Below are 15360 nucleotides of genomic sequence, written 5' to 3'. Positions count from 1 at the left end.
ACAGCTAGAATTTCTTTGAAACTTGATTGGGCCGGCCTATCCACCATCCAGACTATACTGCGTTGCAACTTTTCATTAATTTTTCTCTGCTGTCCACGTCTATGGAAATTACTTACAGGGTTGTAAACTTCTTATGTTGCTCACCGTACACAAAGGAACATCAAGATCTCTGGAGAAGGACTTGTAACCTTGAGATTGTTGATATTGTTTAACAACATTGGTTTTCAAGTCCTCAGATAGTTCTCTTCTCCTCTTTCTGTTCTCCATGCTTAGTGTTGCACACACAGTCAGACACACAATGCAAAGACTGAGTCAACTTCTCACCTTTTTATATGGTTTCAGTTTTGATTTTTATATTAACCCCACCTATTACTTGCCACAGGTGAGTTTGAATGAGCATCACAAGCTTGAAACAAAGTTGTTTACCCACAATTTTGGAAAGGTGCCAACAATTTTGTCCGGCCCATTTTGAGGTTTTTGTGTGAAATTATTTTCAATATGCCTTTTTTTTCTCAGTTTTTTATTTTGTTCCAATGCACACAAAATAAATAAACGTGTATAAAAAAATATGTGTAACTGCAATAATTTTCTGGGAGAAATAGTTCATTTTCTGGAACAATTTCAAGGGTGCCAACACTTTTGGCCATGACTGTATGTAAGCACTTAATTGATTGCAATATATTATGCTAACACCCTCTTCTATCCAGAAAATAAGGATTATGAGGGTCTGCTTCCACTGGGTACTGTATATGCATGGTCTTTTTCTTCTTGGGGATCCTATATATACTAAGATTACCTGAAAGATATGTCCGATACTGACATATCCATAGACATACTATCCATAGGCAATCTATAAGATAGATGATCAATACAAGATTGGTGGTGGTCCGACACACAACTTCCCTACTGATCTGCTGATATCTGCTATGGCAGCTTCCAGGTGTAGGCAATATACGGACCAGAACACCGCAGCGCCGTACAGTGGCCACTGCCGAGTACTGCAGTTTCTCATATTCACCTATGCTGCAGCTCACAGGTCACCAATATGGCGGTCCACGCATGTACATTACAGGCTGATAAGTCTACCAGACCCACTCAGAATATCACTGTCATTGGATATCTATCACTCCGTATATGATAGTACACAACAGCACCATGTAATATCTTGAATATAAATATATTACAATGATTGCCTAACAATTGTCTGCTTCTTTTCATCAAACAGCAACACTTTTGCCAATGGACTATATCTGGTATTGTAACCATCCTATTTATTTAAAAGAAATCAAAAACTGACCTATTTCTTCAATCATGTTTGTATGTTACTTGTATTTTTTTTTTTTTTAAATTGCCATTTTTTTCATCTAGCAAATTTTATTAAACACCACTCCAGTGGTCAAATAATAAAAAACAAACACTGGAGCGGTGCTTCAAATTTAGGTCCCTTGCCCTCTGTCATCTTCATCTGTTATCACGGCCGCACCCATCGGTGTATGAGCTGTCGGCAGCCCCAGTGGTTCATGAAGCGAGCCGGAGGTCACAACTCAATACTGGTCTAGGAGAGCCTCGTTCGGCTTCGCATACACGTGTATTGAGTGCTTAGAACGTAACTTATGACTTCCGGAAAGTCAGACGTTACAGTCATAAGATGGTACTGAAAAAAGGTTACGACGCCAGAGGGTGAGTATAAGAGTAGGGGACAGGGACACTAGGTTTAAAACACCACTCTGAAAAAAAATACTGGAGTGATGCTTTAACATTTTTTTTTTGTAATTTTTCAATTTTCATATTATTTAATGGGACTCTCTTTAGACTCATTCTTCCTGTACTTTCAGAAAGAGTTTTCAACAGGCTCCTTACCATCACAGGCAGGATTACAATGACAGATTACACCTCTATATACAGCTGATCCACCAATCACCGTTGACCCTGCTACTCTCTTCACACTGACCTTTGCACCCGCTCATTAGGTGCTTCAACACAAAAGATAGGATTTGCATCTATTCATTGTGGTTAATGTACATGTGTTGTTTCCTGAGACAACAGAAAGTTAAAGTCTAAAACAGCCCCAATGGCCAGAGTGAAAATGGAAGGATTTCTATTTTTAATAAAGATTGTGATATGGAATTTAAAAAACAAAAACAAACATTGCCAACATTTAAAAAAGAAAATAACATTTCACACAAAAACCTGATTTAAACGATTGGTCATTTACTGAATACACATTCCCTTTAAATGTGGATTGGCTGTAGTATCTGACACAGACCATGGACAAGAGGGGCGCTGTTTCTAGACAAAGTCTTACTGATTTTTCTACAGTTAGAAAACCATATTAAGAATAAGCTGTTTTCCATCTTTAGCAAATCTAAGCAGTCGCACCATGAACACGCTTCCCGGTAACGCGTCCGGCACAGGTTTTTAATTTAAATATCGCTTATACCTCATTAATAAAACTGATGGAATTGAGTTATATCATATCTGTTCCATGGACTTTCCTCTTGCAAATTATATCCAATTACACAATCTAGGGACAAGAGAATAACTGCGAGCAATAATCATGCTAATACTGAAGAGTTATATCAGCTTCTCGATAAAATGAAATGTGATCCAACCTCCTGGGAAACTTAAAGACAAATTGGACAAGGAAAAGAAATGTCTATCATCACACTACTGTGAGCAAATGAAAGAGGCGTTAGAAGCAAAGCCTACAATCACTATGGAGTTGGGTTTACGAGATTAGTACATGTGGAACTAACACTATATCCACAGGTAGCTCTTGGATAGTCAAGCCCAGCCATGCTCTTAGCTAGACAGTCCATTCTTCCGTTACCGAGATATCTGTGATTGAGCCAATATGCAAATGAGGCTGAAGTGCTTTGGATGCGTGGAAGCACTTCCCAATTCTCTGTCACTCCGGCTCTAATTTCCTCTAAATCACACAGCAAAGGAGCTGCCAGTCGAGCAGGCAAAGGCAGCACTGGGCGGGGAATAGAGCTGGAGTGACAGAGACTTGAGAAGTGTTGCCACGCCTCCAAAGCACTTCAGCCTCATTTGCATACCGATTCAAACATCGATTTCTCAGCAACGGAGGAATAAAACAGACATATGAAGGAATTGCAGGACCTGTGTTTGCAACAAATACATCTGCATATAAATATTTTGGGGGGTGAAATCCTGCTGACAGATTCCCTTTAAATATTGTATATTTTTTAAATATTTAAATATCGGTATCTGAATTAAAAAAAAAAGGGTTTTTTGCAATATTTATTGTGATCACTAAGATTAATGGGTTGATCCATTACTTTTACATTGATTTATATTGATTTGGTTAGGTCAACAACATTAGATCGGTGGGGTCCAACACTTGTCACCCCCACCGATCAGCTGGTCTCATCGGTGCCATCGGTGGCTGGATAGTGGCCACTGCAGGGTACTGCAGGTCTTCTCCTAGTTATTCGACATGCTTCTTAATAAATGGTGAGGTTTTTGCCACTAGCTATGTCCTTATATACATATATGCATTTTTTTTTTTAATGTCTGAAATGAGGCAATTTTCCATCTAAGCTTTTAGCCTCATGTTGTTCTGACAATTCCAGTTCTGAAATGATCACTTTTCAGCAGTTATCTGATTAGAATCACAGACAGGAATTATAATGAAGAACAACAGGTGATGTATAACGAATAATGATGAGCGAATGTGCTGGGATGAGGTGTTATCTCAGCATGCTCGGAAAAATATGTTCTAGTCCCTGCGGCTGCATGTCTCGTGGCTGTTCGACAACCTGTTTGTTAGATAATCCCTGCATGTGTTATGGCTGTCTAACAGCCGCGAGACATGCAGCCGCGGGGACTTGAACATAGTATTCGAGCACGCTGAAGACACTCGGTTAGCACTCAAGCATGCTCAGATAACACCTTATCCCAGCACGTTCACTTATCACTAATAACGAAAAACATGTGATGGTCACAACTCCCATCCTCCTCCCCTGCACAAGGACCACTGCAGATGCCCCAGATCATGCCCACAACACGTTCCCTGCTATAAAGAAAATCAGGGGTTTACGAACCTGATCAATAAATGCAGAATTTACCATAAATAAATGAAAATAATCTGGGTGATGCATTCCTTTAAGTGACAATGTCAAGTGATTTTTTAACCTCATAGAATCAGCGTTTCACAATAACACTGGCTAATTTTGCCATTACATAATTAAACACCTCAAAATTAATCTCTTAAAAGATAATTTCATACCATCAAGTAATTAGTTGCTCGCCCATTATAGTGAAAGACAGCAGTTAATAGCCCCCGATTCTGACCATGCAAAGGCCGCGGCGCCTTCTGTAGCGAAGGTGTGGCTGTGTTCTGATATCTCTGGCTTATAATTATTGACATGACGTCTTCCATTATAGCTTGTCATTAGACAGATACATATAATGATAGGATGCCTGTCACAGGGGCTTGGCCACCAAATCTCAGAGCAAGGTGATAAAGGGGCAGAAACAATGGTTCCAGCAATTTGTCACTTATCGGGCTTCATGCTGTAGTTTAGTGATACAATCACTGCTTCATTAAATTATCACTAGTAAACCTGCTACCCTGTAGTCCTCCATATACATGAGCGCTGTATAACCCCGCCCCTACTACTGATTGGCAGTCTTCTGCCTATGCACAGCGCACTTAGAAAGCTGCCGATCAATAGTGTGGGCGGGGTCATACTCATCTCACCATTCAGAGAACTGGCAGATCTGCAGCAGAGAAAACTGATTTTATCAAAACTACAGCAAGCACCTCATTATTATCTTTTTTTTTTATTTAAAAACTTTTTTTTAGGCAGAAACAAATTAAAATGATTTTCTGTTTGCTTTTTGGCTAGTTTAAAAAAAATGTAAAAATTAAAAAAAGTTACTAAACGGAGATCCCAATCCTCTGACTAGGTCAGGGTGGAGAACAGCTCGGACGGTCTCTTGCTATGGAGCACCGTCCTATCCTGCATTACACACAACCCATTCATTTGATTGTCCATTGTCTATTTTTTTTTTCTGTGGTGTCAAGAAATGGAACACATTGGCCCTGATTCATCAATGCCTTTGCACTTGTTTTTCGCCTAACTCCCTACTTTTCATTGTATGCAACTGCATTAAACCGATAGCAGTAGCAAGAGCGCCCAAATTTTATAAATATACTAATATAGTTAGTGATGAGTATCTTCACTGTGCTCAAAAAATATGTTCGAGTCCCTGTGGCTGTATGTCTCGCGGCTGTTAGACAGCCTGTTTGTTAGGAAATCCCTGCATGTGTTGTGGCTGCTAACAGCAGCAAAATATGCCGCCGCGGGGACCCGAACATATTATTCGAGCACGCTGAAGTCACTCAGTTAGCACCCGAGCATGCTCAGATTACACCTTTTACCAGCACGTTCGCTCATCACTAGTGAAAATATATATTGAATAAATAGAAATAAACAGGAATTTCACTATAATCTCACACACAAACCTATACAGAACAGGCGGACACAGCATTTATAATACATTTATAGAGAGGATACAGAAGTTGACCAGGTCCAGAATAAAGTAAACTGTACGGGCTCTGATCTTTGAATGAGTTCTCATTCAATGGAAGTCTTCAAGATGACCCCCCCCCCCCCGTACTCGTTCTCCATGATAAACGGGTATTACAGAATGGGATGGATCACCGGGAACTACAGCTAATCTGATCACTTCTATCAACATTGATCCAGAGTAAATAAATGAGACAAGAAGGGTCAATTGTATTCTGGACGCATCAGAGCAAGAAAATGACAATGGCTGTTAGGTCATGTAATGTGACAGCTGATGAGGTGCCCATTCTGAACAGTGGCCGGGGCGGCAATGTGACTCATATGTTATTTCTATATACCTCTTTCTCAGTGAATTATATACGGTAATAGAAAATATGCTGGACAGTGGTGAAATGTACAACCCCTGGCAAAAATTATGGAATCACCGGCCTTGGAGGATGTTCATTCAGTTGTTTAATTTTGTAGAATAAAGGCAGATCACAGACATGGCACAAAACTAAAGTGATTTCAAATGGCAACTTTCTGGCTTTAAGAAACATAAAAGAAATCAACAACAAAAAATGTGGTAGTCAGTAATGGTTACTTTTTTATCCAAGCATAGGGGAAAAATTATGGAATCACCCTGTAAATTTCAATTCCCAAAACGAACACCTGCATCAAATTAGATCTGCTCGTTATTCTGCATCTAAAAAGGAGTGATCACACCTTGGAGAGCTGTTGCACCAAGTGGGCTGACATGAATCATGGCTCCAACACGAGAGATGTCAATTGAAGCAAAGGAGAGGATTATCAAAGTCTTAAAACTTAAAGGGCCACTGTCACCCCCTCCAGCCATTATAAACTAAAAGAGCCACCTTGTGCAACAGTAATGCTGCATTCTAACAAGGTGGCTCTTTTAGTTTTAGGTTCAAGTATACCCCAAAAAAAGCGATTTGATACTTAGCCATAATTGGTGTCTCTAGCCATGTAGGCGGGTCCTCCCTCCCCAGCTTGGCCAGCTCCTCTGCCGTCACTCACATCTTCTTGGTCTTTCTGCGCCGCCCCCTCAGCGCTGTTTACGTTTTCAAACCGGCGCCTGCGCTGTATAGTACTGTTCTGCGCAGGCGCAGTAAAGCTCTGGCCGTCTGCCGTCCAAGCCAGGCTTTCACACTGCGCCTGCGTGGGCAGTGCGGCCCCCACCTTTGGAATCCCAGCCCCGCACTGTGCATAATGCATAACACAGTGCGGGGCTGGGACGGCAGACGGCCAGAGCTTACTGCGCCTGCGCAGAACAGTACTACACAGCGCAGGCGCCGGTTTGCAAACGTAAACAGCGCTGAGGGGGCGGCGCAGAAAGACCAAGAAGATGTGAGTGACGGCAGAGGAGCGTTTTGAGCTGGGGAGGGAGGACCCGCCTACGTGGCTAGAGACACCAATTATGGCTAAGTATCAAATCGCTTTTTTGGGGGGTATACTTGAACCTAAAACTAAAAGAGCCACCTTGTTAGAATAATGCTGCACAAGGTGGCTCTTTTAGTTTATAACGGCTGGAGGGGGGTGACAGTGGCCCTTTAAAGCAATATGTCTCCAAAACAGGAAATGCACAGCAAAACCAATGAGGAACGAATGGGTGGAAACTGGAGTCAACGTCTGTGACCAAACTGTAAGAAAGCGCCTAAATGAAATGGGATTTACATACAGAAAAGCTAAATGAAAGCCATCATTAACACCTAAACAGAAAAAAACACGGTTACAATGGGCTAAGGAAAAGCAATCGTGGACTGTGGATGACAGGATGAAAGTCATATTCAGTGATGAATCACGAATCTGCATTGGGCAAGGTGATGATGCTGGAACTTTTGTTTGGTGCCGTTCCAATGAGATTTATAAAGATGACTGCCTGAAGAGAACATGCAAATTGCCACAGTCATTGATGATATGGGGCTGCATGTCAGGTAAAGGCACTGGGGAGATGGCTGTCATTACATCTTCAATAAATGCACAAGTTTATGTTGATATTTTGGACACTTTTCTTATCCCATCAATTGAAAGGATGTTTGGGGATGATGAAATCATTTTCAAGATGATAATGTATCCTGCCATAGAGCAAAAACTGTGAAAACATTCCTTGAAAAAAGACACATAAGGTCAATGTCATGGCCTGCAAATAGTCCGGATCTCAATCCAGCTGAAAATCTTTGGTGGAAGTTGAAGAAAATGGTCCATGACAAGGCTCCAACCTGCAAAGCTGATCTGGCAACAGCAATCAGAGAAATTTGGAGCCAGATTGACGAAGAGTCCTGTGTGACACTCATTAAGTCCATGCCTCAGAGACTGCAAGCTCTTATAAAAGCCAGAGGTGGTGCAACGAAATACTAGTGATGCTTTGGAGTGTTTTTTTGTTTGTTTTTCATGATTCCATAATGTTTTCCTCAGAATTGAGTGAGTCCATATTTTTTTCCCCTATGCTTGTTTTTTTTTTTTTTTAACTATTACTATAACCATTACTGACTACCACATTTTTTTGTTCTTGATTTCTTTTAGTGTTTCTTAAAGGCAGAAAGTTGCCATTGGAAATTACTTTAGTTTTGTGCCATGTCTGTGATCTGCTTTTATTCTACAAAATTAAACAACTGAATGAACATCCTCCAAGGCCGGTGATTCAACAATTTTTGCCAGGGGTTGTATAAAAGATGAATTCACCCCCCTTTTGACCCATTCAAAATAAAACAATTAAAAAAAATTAAAAAAAATACACGCTTGGTATCACAGAGATCAGAATCTATTAAAATTATAAAGTAAAATAATCCGATTGGTAAACAGCATAACAAGAAAAAAAATCAAAAAGCAAGAATTACCTTTTTCTTGGTCACTGCAACATTACAATTAAATGCAATAAAGAGCAATCGAAATATCTCATCTTCCCCAAAATAGTATCAATAAAAACGTCAACTTGGTGCACAAAAAAAGCCCCCAGATTCCAAAAAATAGAGATGCCATTGGTCTCAGAAAATGGCGCCATTTCTTTTTTTTCTTTTTACAAACTGGATTTTTTTTTCAACATTTAAATAAAAAAAAAACCTAGACATGTTTGGTATCTACAATCTAATAATGACCTGGAGAATGATAATGGCAGGTCAGTTTTAGCATTTGCTGAGCATGGTAAAAAAAAACAAAAAAACAATTGTGGAATTGCACTTTTTTTGCAATTTAACCGCATATATATGGTAAAATCAACAGTGTAGTTTAAAAGTACAATTCGTCTCGCAAAAAACAAGCCCTCACATGGCCATATTGACAGAAAAAAAGTTATGGCTCTGGGAAGAAGGGAAGCGAAAACCGGAAGCGCAGAAACGGAAATACCCATGGTGGCAAAGAAGGTAATGAATTTGGCGCATCTTACTCCAGCGCTTCTTTTATTAACACTGGCGTCCCCCAAAAGTGGTGTAAATAAGCCAAAAGTTGGTGAAACATTTGACAAAAGTGTCTACAAGTGCGCCACATTAATCATCCAGCATGAATCACTGTGATACCTTTGGTGCATTTTTCAGACTGTCTAGCCAAGTGTGCAGCCTAGCCAAGCCAAGCCAAGAGTAAATCTGCCCTAGGTTATGAGAAACCCCAAACAATGAAGACATTTTTCTAAACATTAGATGATTTGCCCTATGCACCCAGTCAGTCCATTGTCGCTCTCAGTGGTACCCCTCTGCCCACTACTTCTCTCTTCCGTACCTTCTCTGTCGTGCCTTCTTCCCATACCTGCCGCCATTTCCAGAATCAGGATAGAAATAAACTTTGAATGTGATAACAGGAGTTGTATGAGAAGACTCTTTACTGGCGCTGACCTAGAATTATACCCTGGGGATGTCCTGGAGTTACGTGTGTGAACAGCTGACTACTACTGATATTTGTTAAATTATTTTTTTTCCATTTTATATGGTTGTGTACAAGCAATGTATAGAGGTAACAAAAACGCATTTTAAATGTGTAATACAGTTTTGTATTTTTTAAAGGGGTTTCCTACAAACAAAGTGCATTTTAGTCAATAGTTCTTCAAATAATAATAATTTCCACAATTGGATGTGTTAAAAAAAAAAATGTTCCTGTGCCGAGATAATCTTATAAATGTGCCCCTGCACATTTGCTGTGCCTGACCACGGACAGCAGCACCAGTACATGCTCGGCACATACCACAGCTCCTGGCCAGAGGAGGAAGCATAAGTCACTTATGATTAGTGAGTATACAGACAAGACAGAAGGCATTACAGCTACTCTTTCTGAGGTGACACATATCCCTACCTTTTTATCACAGGATCAAGTGTTTCTGCCACCTCTCCAGCCCTCTGAGATTGTCATAAATCAAGTCAGTGACATAAGGGCATAGCAGCCACCAAAGATTCTATGTCACTGACTTCATTTTGATGAGCTCAGGGGGCTGGAGACACCTCAGAAACACTTGCTCCAGTGATAAAACAGGCAGAGAAATACATGTGTTACATCAGGAAGCAGCAATTGAGGTCCCTTGCTGTCTTGTCTGTATACTCACTTATCATAAGTGACTTATACATCCTCCCAGGCGAGGAGCTATGGTATGTGGTGAGCATGAACTGGAGCAGCTCTGAATGACTGGGCACAGCAAATAAGACAGTAGATATTAGGGACACATTTATAAGATTATCTCAGCACAGGAACATTTTTTTTAACACATTCAATTGTGGAACTTTTTATTCCAAGATCTATTAATTAATATGTACTTTATTGGTGGGAAAACCCCTTTAAGCATAGATGGCTCTAGATCCTGCAGTTATCCAAGTCTGCACCAGCACAGTGCCAACTCCAGACGCTGAGAAGACAATATAGTTAGCACTCAAGGTTAACTTCAGACACTAAGGTTAGGTTCACACTGAGTTAGTTTATTGGAAGTTGAAAAATCCAACATATTTTTGGAGAATTTTTTTTATTAAGGATATCCTGAAGAGATTTTTTAAACTTTTATTCCACATTGTATTTTGCAGCCTGTTGACTTGTCAGTGTCAAGTCAGGAGCAGATTCCGCAAGGAGTCCACCTCAAACAAGTGACATGCCATTGGAGGTGAGGCTTACAAAACTACATTGGAAGAAAAGCTCCAAAAATTCATAGTAAGAACAGCCATGTGGATTTTTGATTGAATAGGAAGAATAAATACTCGGTATTTGGTGAGCTTTTGTTGTTGCAGATTTTCTACACCGATTAGCTAAATTAGGTTACTTGCAATTTTTAGTGCATTTTTTTTTACACTGCAGTTTTTTTGTTATGTCGTTTTAAATAAAGCTACGTTGTTTTTGATACTTCCTGGTTGTTGGCTTTGACCAAACTTTATTGATACAGTCATGTGCAGATAACAAGCGTTTTTAGTACATTTTTGCCCCAGAAACACACTATAAGAATACAGATGCATTTTTTACGCATCTAATACAATTCTAAGGGGGGAAATGTACACATTTTCAGCGTACTGCCAAGAGAAATTAACATGTTGCACATCTCAAAAATGCACCGCAGGTCAGTTTTACACAGCGTGAATAAAAAGCAAGGCGTGCGTGAGATTTCTATAAATCCCAGCCACCCATCCACTTTGCTGGAACTGTACGTTTGGGTGGCATCAAAAACTCATTGTGGGAAAGTAACCTCAGAGAGTATTTGAAGTGGATTTTGAGAAGGATTTTTTTAGCGGATCCATATTAGTTACCTGATGTGAATGGCTGGTCTATATTACTGTGCATGCAGATGGCACTGCTCTATACACAGACATGTACAGTAGTATATACATTCCCTACCTGTCCTGAGGGGAGGATATCTCCATAATATGCCACATGACAGTTCTTTCTATGTACACATATTGTATCTGTGAGGAGTAATCTCTGTTGGCCTCCATATATACAGCTGGTGGCACGGGTTAGGCTCACGGGAGGCTATCGGTACCAAACCACAGATCTGTACAACCAGGATGCACTATATAATAATAAATAATAATATTATTATTATTATTATTATTACCACCATGTGCATCACCCCTTAGGTTACATTAACACCAAGCTGGTTTTTTTTTTTGTGAATTTTGGAATGAATCAGAAAATCTAAGTGTGAACATAGTCTTAAAGAGCAACTATTGTTTAAATTTTTATTTCATAAAACAATAGTACGTGTGGAAAAAAAGTAACTTTGTAATTGATTTTATCAGAGAATTTGCTTTTCTTCTCCAGGACTGATCTTTTACGCTCAATTCATATGTAATTATCAGTCTTTATTGAAGACAGACTGTCCTATTGCTGAGATTGGTGCTTTTAAAAGTCTATGGAGGAGCTCACAAGTTCTCCTGTAAGGTCAGTTACAGTTCTCCATAGACTTTCATGAGCACCAACCATCTTCTATCTCAGTAATGAGAAAATCTTTACGCATTTTAACCATCAATTGAGAATGAAAGATCAGTTTAGCCTGAGAAAAAAAGTGTATTTTTTCCTGATAAGATATATTACAATGTTTTTTATTTTTCATATTTTATGGGGGATAAAAAAAAATGGTTATTCTTTATAGGAATTTCTAGGAGAAAGTGGAGCTACAGTATTTCCTAACAGTCTAGATATTAAAATGAAGTGAGGTCATTTTAAAGTCACGGCTGATCACGCGCATTTCTGGATTTCTATTTCCTCTCGTATTAGAGCGCAGAAAGGGGCGAACATGGTAATTACAACCTCAGAGGAGTAACATGTAGCAGACCTATAATTACAGAGAACTCGTTAGCAATGTCATATATAAACACCGGTCTCGATCATCTCCCCCACCCCAAGCATCGATACCACTGCATGCCTTATATTAACATTTTGGATGAAGATTTCTTTACAGCATAGACAATAAGAACAAAGATCACATGGATGACCGGTGGTCAATCACAGCAGGTTTACGTTAGACATATATTCACAGGTACAGGCATAAAGCATGCAATAGGAAGGAAAGCAGTTACCTCTCCCTGCATCCACGACAGCATAAAAGAACAGAGCAGAAAAGGCAAGTTAGGAAAAAAAATCAACAAAATGCAAGAGATCCAAAGCACAAAGCAGCACAGCCAGACACCAAACCATCCACGCTCTCAAACACCGGATTTAAGGTCCAGCACATCAATGGGTAAGTAATTGCTTTTTTTTAAGCTGGTAAAGCAGCGAAGAAGGAAGACTATCAAGATCCAAGAAAAATCTCCTTCCAAAAGGACACAGCAGCTGCAGAGGTTGTTATAGCGGAAGGCAAAAGCGAAGCAGCTGGATGTGGAGATGCAGGAGATGCATGTGTAACCTCATCAGGATCTTCATGGATGGTGGGGGGCGGTGGTGGGTCTGTAATAAATCATGGGATCACGCAGCATCTAGGCAGCACGCTTCCTCATGTACACACAAAACTTATTTCCATGTGTCTCCACCAAATGATGGACTGTAGATCTTCACGGCGCTATTGTTCCAGGATGGAATACAGATTACCAGTATCTTCTCACTGTGGAGAAGGCATGCCGGGGAATAATCTGTACAAATAACCTGTCTGGGTCTAACTCCAACCATCTGCTCACTGTCCATATTACTCAGATATTTTATTTCTTCTATCAGCGGGAGGACAAGAAGGTATAAAACATGTAACCGGGCAGCAGAAACGTGTCAGTCAATATCATGTGACTGGTAAAAAAAACACTTAGAATTGGAAAGGTAAAATTAAACTTGATGGTTAAAGAATATAAAGAATAATTCTGTTAGTTACGGTACATCATAAGAAAGAAAACAGACAGTAAAGTCTTATATATATATATATATATATATATATATATATATATATATATATATATATATATATATATATATATATATATTGGATACAGGCACGGACTGGCCCACAGACGAACAGGAGAAGGCCCCTGTGAAGGAGCGCTAATGAGTAGTGTTAATACACTTGATTTACAATTTGCAAGTAAAAAAAAAAAAAGGTAAAATTTTAATGATTCATTAAACAAGCTAGCCAAATGAATCTAAAATAGAAGCAAAAATAAATTTGTGTACTATGGTCAGACTATTTTTGCATGTAACTAAACAGTGGGCACGAAAAATCAAGGTTGCTGGTGGGACTTTGCCAATCCAGTCCAACACTGACAGGTAGATAGATAGATAGATAGATAGATAGACACTGCTCAAAAAAATAAAGGGAACACTAAAATCCCACATCCTAGATATCACTGAATTAAATATTCCAGTTGTAAATCTGTATTCATTATGTAGTGGAATGTGTTGAGAACAATGAAACCTAAAAATGATCAACGCAAATCACAACTAATATCCCACGGATGTCTGAAATTGGAATGATGCTCAAAATCAAAGTGGAAAATGAAGATACAGGCTGATCCAACTTCAGTGGAAATGGCTCAAGACATGGAAATGATGCTCAGTAGTGTGTGTGGCCTCCACGTGCCTGAATGATCTCCCTACAATGCCTGGGCATGCTCCTGATGAGGCAGTGGATGATCTCCTGAGGGAACTCCTCCCAGACCTGGACTAAAGCATCCGCCAACTCCTGGACAGTCTGTGGTGCAACGTGACGTTGGTGGATGGTGCGAGACATGATGTCCCAGATGTGTACAATCGGATTCAGGTCTGGGGAACGGGCGGACCAGTCCATAGCTTCAATGCCTTCATCTTGCAGGAACTGCTGATACTCTCCAGCTACATGAGGTCTGGCATTGTCCTGCATTAGGAGGAACCCAGGTCCAACTGCATCAGCATATGGTCTCACAAGGGGTCTGAAGATCTCATCTCGGTACCTAATAGCAGTCACGCTACCTCAGGCGAGCACATGGAGGGCTGTGCGGCCACACTATCACTGATCCACTGCCAAACCAGTCATGCTGAAGGATGTTGCAGGCAGCAGATTGCTCTCCACGGAGTCTCCTGACTCTGTCACATATGCTCAGTGTGAACCTGCTTTCATCTGTGAAGAGCACAGGGCGCCAGTGGTGAATTTGCCAATCCTGGTGTTCTGTGGCAAATTCCAAGCGTCCTGCACGGTGTTGGGCTATGAGCACAACCCCCATCTATGGACGTCGGCCACTCAGACCATCCTCATGGAGTCGTTTCTAACTGTTTGTGCAGACACATGCACATTTGTGGCCTGCTGGAGGTCATTTTACAGGCCTTTGCAGTGCTCCTCCTGTTCCTCCTTGCACAAAGGCTGAGGTAGCGGTCCTGCTGCTGGGTTGTTGCCCTCCTAAGACATTCCCTCCAAATATCCTTAGCAGGGAAACTATTCCTAAACAAATATAAATGCATGTAGCGGGATCTCCTTTGATTACCTCCCACACTCTACCAGTGAACTCATAACATGAAAAAAAAAAGGGAGGAAAAAAGTAGGTCAGGAAATGTTATCCTCCTACTACCAATTATTGAGAAGTCTGATGTTAGCAAATGTCTTCTAATAGACGTATAATATATACTGCAGCTAGGGGTTTGGTACGGGGCGTGAAAAGACTACAGAGTGGGACGTCAACCCTGGATTTGGTTTAAAAAACTCACCATATGCTCAATGTGTGCACGTGGCCTAACTATGGTGAGTCGGTACGATTATGGCAATGGGGAGTACAATATGAAAAAAATGCTGCAGCTGCAAATAATCCAAGTATTCAGATTACGACTAAGGCCATAATATTCGTTGCACAGATGAAGATCATGGAATGGCACAACATAATGGTATGCGGTCACGTTGTAAACCACAAACTACTGCTATTGGGACAAGAAATTCAGACCTGGTAGACTTCTTGCC

At 40.3% G+C, this 15360-nt stretch overlaps 1 protein-coding gene across 16 annotated transcripts in view; it reads right to left on the bottom strand.

Annotated features, from left to right (window-relative positions):
- The window catches only part of APBB2 (amyloid beta precursor protein binding family B member 2), a 398629-nt gene that overhangs the window by 24488 nt on the left and 358781 nt on the right, over positions 1 to 15360 (bottom strand). The window contains exon 1 of one of the 16 annotated variants that reach the window (XM_077279867.1): positions 12536 to 12642. The exons of the other annotated variants lie outside the window; for them this stretch is intronic. The gene's annotated coding sequence lies outside the window, so the exon portion shown is untranslated. Of the gene's footprint in view, positions 1 to 12535; positions 12643 to 15360 lie in introns of those variants that run through there. 16 annotated transcript variants of the gene reach the window in all.

The sequence above is a fragment of the Ranitomeya variabilis genome, chromosome 1 (genome assembly GCF_051348905.1).
Source record: "Ranitomeya variabilis isolate aRanVar5 chromosome 1, aRanVar5.hap1, whole genome shotgun sequence".
NCBI lineage: Eukaryota > Metazoa > Chordata > Amphibia > Anura > Dendrobatidae > Ranitomeya > Ranitomeya variabilis.
This window is presented reverse-complemented; position numbering and strand designations above follow the sequence as displayed.